We start from the raw sequence: 8,878 nt of genomic DNA on the forward strand, positions 1-8,878 counted from the left end.
CAAGATTGAAGACTTCGTCTCGTGTCCGGATAGGACTCTACTTGGCGTGGAAGGCAAGCTAGGCAATACGGATATGTATATCTCCTCCTTTGTAACCGACCTTGTGTAAACCTAGCCCTTTCCGGTGTCTATATAAACCAGAGGGTTTTAGTCCATAGGACAACATACAATCATACCATAGGCTAGCTTCTAGGGTTTAGCCTCTCTGATCTCATGGTAGATCAACTCTTGTAATACTCATATCATCAAGAATAAATCAAGCAGGACGTAAGGTTTTACCTCCATCAAGAGGGCCCGAACCTGGGTAAAACATCGTGTCCCCTACCTCCTGTTACCATCCACCTTAGACGCACAGTTCGGGACCCCCTACCCGAGATCCGCCGGTATTGACACCGATAATGGTGCTTTCATTGAGAGTTCCTCTGTGTCGTCGCCGTTAGGCTTGATGGCTCCTACGATCATCGATAGTGATGCAGTCCAGGGTGAGACTTTTCTCCCCGGACAGATCTTTGTGTTCGGCGGCTTCGCACTGCGGGCCAACTCGCTTGGCCATCTGGAGCAGATCGAAAGTTACGCCCCTAGCCATCAGGTCAGGTTTGGAAGCTTAAACTACACGGCAGATATCCGCGGAGACTTGATCTTCGACGGATTCGAGCCCCTGCCTTGTGCGCCACGCGGTCACGATGAGTACGATTTAGCTCTACCATCGGACCATATTCAGGAGATCGCACCGGCAGCTGCTCCGACCCTCAATTTGGAGCCAGTTTCGCCATCCATGGACGGGTGGACAGACCCCGTTACGGAGGCCGTACCCTCTGCGGCGATCGAGCCGAATATGGACCTTACCCTTCACAAGAGCCGTGTCGCCAAACTGCCGGATCCTTCTCCGGCCACGGACTACGAACCGCCTGCGCTTGTTCCTATCGAATCCGATTGGGCACCGATCATGGAGTTTACCTCCGCGGATATTTTTCAGCACTCTCCCTTCGGCGACATACTGAACTCATTAAGGTCTCTTTCCTTGTCAGAAGGATCCTGGCCAAACTACGCCCGGCAGGATTGGGATGACGAAGAAATTCGCCGCCCACCCACCACCCGTTTAGTAGCCACTGTCGATGACTTAACCGACATGCTCGACTTCGACTCCGAAGACATTGACGGTATGGACAACGATGCAGGAGTCGAAGAGGAACCACTGCCCATAGGGCGCTGGATAGCCACCTCATCATACGATATATACATGGTGGACACACCCAAAGAAGGCAATGGCGACGAGACAACGGAGGATGACCCCTCCAAGAAGCAACCCAAGCGCTGGCGTCAGCGGCGCCGCTCTAAGTCCCGCCAATGCAAAAGTGGTGATACCGGCACCGGAGATAATAGCACTCCGGACAGTGCCGAAGACAACAACAATCCCCTCCAGCAAGATTTAGAGCAGGAGGATGGAGGAGCCAACCCTCCTGAGAGAGCGGCAGATGGAGAGGCGGAGGATGATAATTACATGCCCCCCTCCGAAGACAAGGCAAGCCTCGGCGATGACGAATTCGCCGTGCCAGAGGATCCCGTCGAACAAGAGCGCTTCAAGCGCCGGCTTATAGCCACGCCAAATAGCCTTAAGAAAAAGTAGCAGCAACTTCAAGCTGATCAAGATTTGCAAGCTGACAGATGGACTGAAGTCCTGGCGGCCAGAGAGTATAAACTCGAACGCCCCTCCAAGAATTTCCCAAAATGCAGGTTGCTACCCCGACTGGAGGAGGAAGCACCAAAACCTACATCCCCGGCGTATGACGCGGCTGATCGGCCACCTCGTGGCCGCGACAGAGAGACATTCCAGCCAAAAGCTCAGCCCGCACCCCGACGTCATTCAAATAAAAAGGCATGGGGAAATATGCCAGACCTGCGAGACGTATTGGAGGACAAAGGAAAACATGCAAGATCGATCTATGGATCACGAGGGCGCGCCACCATGCGAGACGATAATCGTCACGCCGGATACAGTAAAAGTAAGTCCGGCCGGGCCGAACACAGCGGGCAAGACTCATTCGAGCTGCGTCGTGATATAGCCAGTACAGAGGCGCCGCACACCCCTTATGCTTCATAGACGAAGTAATGGATCATCAAATCCCAGAGGGTTTCAAACCCGTAAATATAGGATCATACGACGGCACAACAGATCCTGCGGTATGGATCGAGGATTTCCTCCTGCACATTCACATGGCCCGCGGTGATGACCTACACGCCATCAAATACCTCCCACTCAAACTCAAAGGACCAGCTCGGCATTGGCTCAACAGCTTGCCAGCAAAGTCCATTGGCTATTGGGAAGATCTGGAAGCCGCATTCCTCGACAACTTTCAGGGCACTTACGTGTGACCGCCAGACGCCGATGACTTGAGCCACATAATTCAGCAGCCAGAGGAATCGGCCAGGCAATTTTGGACACAGTTCCTAACAAAGAAAAATCAAATCGTCGACTGTCCGGATGCAGAGGCCCTAGCAGCTTTCAAGCACAACATCCGCGACGAGTGGCTCGCCCGGCACCTTGGCCAGGAAAAGCCGAAATCTATGGCAGCCCTCACGACACTCATGACCCGCTTTTGCGTGGGAGAAGATAGCTGGCTGGCTCGCAGCAATAACATATAAAGAACCATGGTACTTCGGATACCAAGGATGGCAATGGCAGGTCACGTCGCAACAAGCATAAGTGCCGCATTAACAGCGACAATACCGAGGATACGACAGTCAATGCCGGATTCAAAGGCTCTAAACCCGGTCAGCGGAAAAAGCCATTCAAAAAAAGCACTCCGGGCCGGTCCAGTTTGGACCGTATACTCGATCGCTCATGTCAAATACACGGCACCCCCGACAAGCCAGTCAACCACACCAACAGGGACTGTTGAGTGTTCAAGAAGGCCGGCAAGTTAAATGCCGAAAACAAAGATAAGGGGTCACATAGCGATGACAAGGAGGAGCCCCGGCAGCCGACCACCGGAGGACAGAAGAGGTTCCCCCCACAAGTGCGGACGGTGAATATGATATACGCAACCCACATCCCCAAGAGGGAGCGGAAGCGTGCGCTTAGGGACGTATATGCGTTGGAGCCAGTCGCCCCCCAAGTTCAACCCATGATCCTCCTGTCCGATCACCTTCGATCGCAGCGACCACCCCACTAGCATCCGTCATGGCAGATTTGCCGCACTGGTCCTAGACCAAATCATTGACGGATTTCACCTCACTCGAGTCCTAATGGACGGCGGCAGCAGCCTGAACCTGCTTTATCAGGACATAGTGCGCAAAATGGGTATAGACCCCTCAAGGATCAAACCCACTAAAACGACCTTTAAAGGCGTCATACCAGGTGTAGAGGCCCATTGCACAGGCTCAGTAACACTGGAAGTGGTCTTTGGATCTCCGGATAACTTCCAAAGCGAAGAATTAATCTTCGACATAGTCTCGTTCCGCAGTGGCTACCATGCACTGCTCAGGCGAACCGCATTTGCAAGATTCAATGCGGTACCGCATTATGCATATCTCAAGCTCAAGATGCCAGGACCTCGGGGGGTCATCATAGTCAATGGAAACACAGAGCGCTCTCTCCGCACGGAGGAGCACACTGCGGCCCTCGCAGCAGAAGTGCAAAGCAGCCTCTTAAGGCAATCCACTAGTTCGGTGATTAAGGACCCAGACAACTTCAAGCGCGCCAGGAGTAATCGGCAACTGGACCGCCTGGCATGTCCCGAGCTCGCATAGCAATGCGGCCCCACCCCGGCCCCAGCCACACGGCGAAATTCATGCCACGCGTACATAATTACGCATTAAAAATACCATGGGCACAGGCGGGGAGGGGGCACAACCACGGCATGCCCCAATACGCGGCTTGAACCGCACTAGCGGCTACCCGCTTTGTTATTTTTCTCTTTCAGGGCTTTAATCTCTGGAAACCCTGTCCGGAAGCATGATTGCCGAACACATGATGCAGCAACCAAGGAGGCAGAAAGCTACGTCACACCATGGAACTCCCAGGTGGATCACGATAACGAGTGAAATATTTGCTTTAATACTATTCCTCAGCTTGCCCTTGGAATGGACATGTCAAACAGTCCTACTTTTTGCTTATCGCACTTCTTGTATCATTCTGCTTTAACGCACCTTTTTGAATAAACAATGCATAGCATTAAGACTATTATTGCATTCCTCCTTTTTATATATATGTTCATTCACGACATCTAGCACCCGTACACTTTGGTACGGCCAATACGCTAGGGGCTTAAGCATACCCCATAATACGGCGTGAGAAGTCCGAACACTTTCGGCAGTGCGGCACCCCGAACTTATAGCATTATGTGCATCAGCTCCGAATCATGTCTTGGGTCAATAGTTGGGTTTGCCCGGCTCCCATGTTTTGGTACCTTACGTTCCGCTATATTGGCTAAGGTAGCACTGGGAGAACTACTGCAATTGTGCCCCGGTTCTGCTGGGCTAAGCACCTCAGTAGAGAAAGATAAAACTGACTGTCATGATAAGGCGAGAGACTGGTCGCTGTTCGAGAGGTTTCAAGTCCCTAAAGACTTATGCCGCTTAGAGCAAGGAGTCAGCCCTGTCCGGCTTAAGGCGTGTATCGCGCCCCGAATTCAGCCTTCCGAATACTAGGGGCTTCGCCGAAATTTAAAATTATAGAATTCTATGGCTAAGTGAGAGTGATAACGCATTATGGTCCGATTGCCTTGTTCGTTGTGCTGAGCACCTCCCTCGAAGGACCCAACAATGGGAACAAGAGTGCTCATATTTATCTCGAACACCCCAGCACTCATGGCATGGGGGCAGAAGCCGACGACTAGCCATCTCTCAGATTAGATAAACAGTCGAACAGAAGGTAATATTTTAAATTCAGACAAGTGTTGCATAGCGCATATGAACAAGTTTTCATAATACAGGATCACACGAGCAAGTCTACTCAAATATTACACCTTTCGTACACTCGTCCACTATGAGACGGGCACCCTTCAGGACACCCTCATAGTACATCTCGGAGTGGCGATGCTCCTTGCCATGCGGCGGCCCTTCTTTCACTAGCTTCACGGTGTCCATCTTGGCCCATTGCACTTTCACACGGGCGAAAGCCCGGGGTGCACCTTCGATGCAGATGGACCGCTTGATGACTTCAAGCCGTGGGCAGGCATCCACAAGCCGCCTCACCAGGCCGAAGTAGCTGTTGGGAAGGGCGTCGCCAGGCCACATCCGGACTATAAAGCCCTTCATGGCCTGTTCGGTCGCCTTGTGCAGCTTGACTAGTTGCTTCAGCTGGTCGCTCAGAGGCATCGGGTGTTCGGTCCCGGTATACTGAGACCAGAACAACTTCTCCGTTGAGCTTCCCTCCTCGGCCTGGTAAAACTGTGCGGCATCCGACACGCTACGGGGCAAATCTGCGAATGCTCCTGGAGAGCTCCGGATTCGGGTAAGTAACAAGTAATTCACTTTCACATGCTTGCTTTGCATATAGAATGCCTTACCCGCCACTATCTTCTTCATCGCATCAATCTCCTAGAGGGCCTTATGTGCTTCGGCCTTGGCACTCTTTGCACTTTCAAGGGCGGTGGCAAGCCCGGACTCTCGCATCTTCAAGTCAAGCTCCAACGCCTCGTGCTTCGTCACGAGAGCGTGGAGCTCTTGCTGCACCTCACCCACCTGTGCCTCATGCCTTTCCCGCTCGGTGCGCTCCTTGGCCGCTTTGTTTTCGGCCTCGAATAGCGCTTGCTTCAGGGTCGCCACCTCGGTCGTGGCCCCTGGCAAATTTACGATGATCCTGTCATTTTGCAATCGCATTCTTTTTATATATATCCATAGACTAGGTACTACTTACCTTTGTTCTCCTCGAGCTGCCTCTTGGCAAGGCCGAGCTTTTCCTTGGACCCCTCGAGGTCCTGCTTCAGTGCGGCGACCACCGCAGTCAGTGCGACAGAGGCCAGCAGTGAAGCCTGCATACGCATATAGACATACTTATATTAGACTCCTGCGATATTGTTTGATCCTCTGTTCGGCTTTTCTTTGTGAACACCTAACAGAGCATCAGGGGCTACTGTCTATGCGGTAATATTTTTCCTATATACTTACCTCAAAACCTGTCAGAAGGCTGGCACAAGCTTCAGTCAGTCCGCTCTTGGCGGACTGAACCTTCTGGATCACCGCACTCATAATAGTGCGGTGCTCTTCGTCGATGGAAGCGCTGCGAAGTGCTCCCAGCAGAGTGTCCGGTGCCTCTGGATGGATAGAGGTCACCGGCACAGGCGTCTTGCCCCTTTTGGAAGGAGGCCGCCTGCCTGAGTCTGGAACCACTTGGGGTTCCAACACGGTGTTCGGCTGAGGGCCGAATTCGGAGCCCTCGGGAGCCTTGCTCCCTCTGCTCCCGGAATCTGGGAGGTCGCCTCGAGGCGCCTCCAGGACCGTCTCCCCTTGACCCGGTGCCTCTTGAGACAATACCTCGGCGTTGTCCGTAGGGCAAGGGGAGGTGGCAGTCGGAAGTGGATCGCTATCCATATCCGACGAGCCCAGGGAGCCGTCCGACGATATGTCGATACGGGCTCATGGCGGTCTTCATAATCATAATTCGGCGTTAGGAGAAGTAGTGCGACAAACGTATGCTATGAATTACTCTGGCATCCGAATACTTACGACTTCGCCAGGGGCTTGGCCCTGAGCAGCCACTCGTCTTCGTCTTCGGCGACGGTGGTGTAGTCCGGAAGGAGGGTCCTTCCCTTCCTGGACCCTTCGCCCCCCCCCCCCCGGTTGGGGGGGCCTTCCTTTTTTTTTCCCCCCCGCCTGGAGGGGGAGCATCTTCATCTTCCTCCTCGTCTTCGGGGGAGGAGTGCGTTGTGGAGTTATCGGACGATGAGTCCGATAACACCTGGCGTCGGGAACTCTTTCGGGTTCCCTTGGCCTTCTTGGTCTTCTCCGGCACCTTGTAAGGAGCCGGAGTCAGCATCTCCGTCAGGAGAGCATCCGCAGTGTCTTCAGGAAGAGGGGCCGGACAGTTAATCTGCCCTGACGTCTCCACCTAGTCCTGTCAAAGGCATGGAGCTCAGATCTCGCACATGATTAAGCTAGGGGAAATAAAATATCCTACCGGATGTATAGAACTCACCGAATGTGCTCGGCGCTTCGCACTTAGCCCGCGGTCCTCGGTGAGAGAGGGAGGGACCTCGGCGCCCTTGAACAGCACCCTCCAGACGTCTTTGTGCGTCGTGTCGAAGAGCTCGCTCAGAGTCTGGTGCTGGGCTGGGTTGAACTCCCACAAGTTGAAATCCCGTTGTTGACACGGGAGGATCCGGCGGATGAGCATGACCTGGACTATGTTGACAAGCTTGAGCTTCTTGCTTGCCATATTCTAGATACATTTCTGGAGTCCATCCAGCTCCACCGATGAACCCCAGGACAGGCCCTTCTCTTTCCAGGAGGTGAGCCGTGTGGGGATTCCGGATCGAAACTCGGGGCAGCCACCCAGTTGGTGTCGCGCGGCTCGATGATGTAGAACCACGCCGATTGCCACCCCTTTATGGTCTCCATGAAGGAGCCTTCGAACCATATAACATTGGGCATCTTGCCCACCATGGCTTCGCCGCATTCTGCTTGTTGGCCTCCCACCACCTTCGACTTGATTTTGAAGGTCTTTAACCACAGGCCGAAGTGGGGCCGGATGCAGAGGAAAGCCTCACACACGACTATGAACGCCGAAATGTTGAGGATGAAGTTCGGGGCCAGATCGTGGAAGTCCAGCCCGTAGTAGAACATGAGACCACGGATGAATGGATGGAGGGGTAACCCCAGTCCGCGGAGGAAGTGGTGGAGGAAAACTACCCTCTCATGAGGTTCAGGGGTAGGAACGATCTGCCCCGCAGCGGGAGCTGATGCACGATATTCGCGGCTAAGTATCCGGCTCCGCACAGCTTCTTGGTGTGTCCCTCCGTAATGGAGGAAGCCATCCATTTGCCTCCCGCTCCGGACATGATTGGAGAAGGTTGAGTGGAAGGATGTGGACTTGGGCGTTGGAGCTCGAGTGCGCAAGAATGGATGAGCAAGGAGGAAGAAGGCGTGGGTAGAAAAAGGTTAAACCTTGTCCCTTTATAAGGGCGGCCGAAACTATGCGCCCCACTAGCCTGGTAAAACTCGCTTATCCCCCAAGCGCCGTAATCGATGGTGCGGTTGGGTTACCCACGCACGTATTGATGAGAATCCCGTAATAAGGGGAACACGATCTCTGCTTTGACAAGACGTGTCAAGAAACTGCCTCGCGTTATGTGCGGGGCTAGCTAAAGGAAATGGTTTGAATAATCACCGGGCCATGGCATAATGTCATGTTGCCGAAACAAGTCAGCAGATTAGATTTTTGTAAATATTATTCTCTCTACGGTGGTATGTGGAACTTATTTTGCAGGGTCATACACTATCCTTGTATTCAAATTCTTCCGTGGTGTATTCGGAGGAGGAACCCGCCTTGCAATGCCGAAGACAATACAGTGCGCCGGACTCATCGTCATTGAAGCCTGGTTCAGGGGCTACTGAGGGAGTCGTGGATTAGGGGGTCTCCGGACAGCCGGACTATATCCTTTGGCCGGACTATTGGACTATGAAGATACAAGATTGAAGACTTCGTCTCGTGTCCGGATAGGACTCTACATGGCGTGGAAGGGAAGCTAGGCAATACAGATATGTATATCTCCTCCTTTGTAACCGACCTTGTGTAACCCTAGCCCTTTCCAGTGTCTATATAAACCGGAGGGTTTTAGTCCGTAGGACAACATACAATCATACCATAGGCTAGCTTCTAGGGTTTAGCCTCTCTGATCTCGTGGTAGATCAACTCTTGTAATACTCATATCATCAA

The sequence above is a fragment of the Triticum urartu genome, chromosome 1 (genome assembly GCF_003073215.2).
Source record: "Triticum urartu cultivar G1812 chromosome 1, Tu2.1, whole genome shotgun sequence".
NCBI classification, from domain to species: domain Eukaryota; kingdom Viridiplantae; phylum Streptophyta; class Magnoliopsida; order Poales; family Poaceae; genus Triticum; species Triticum urartu.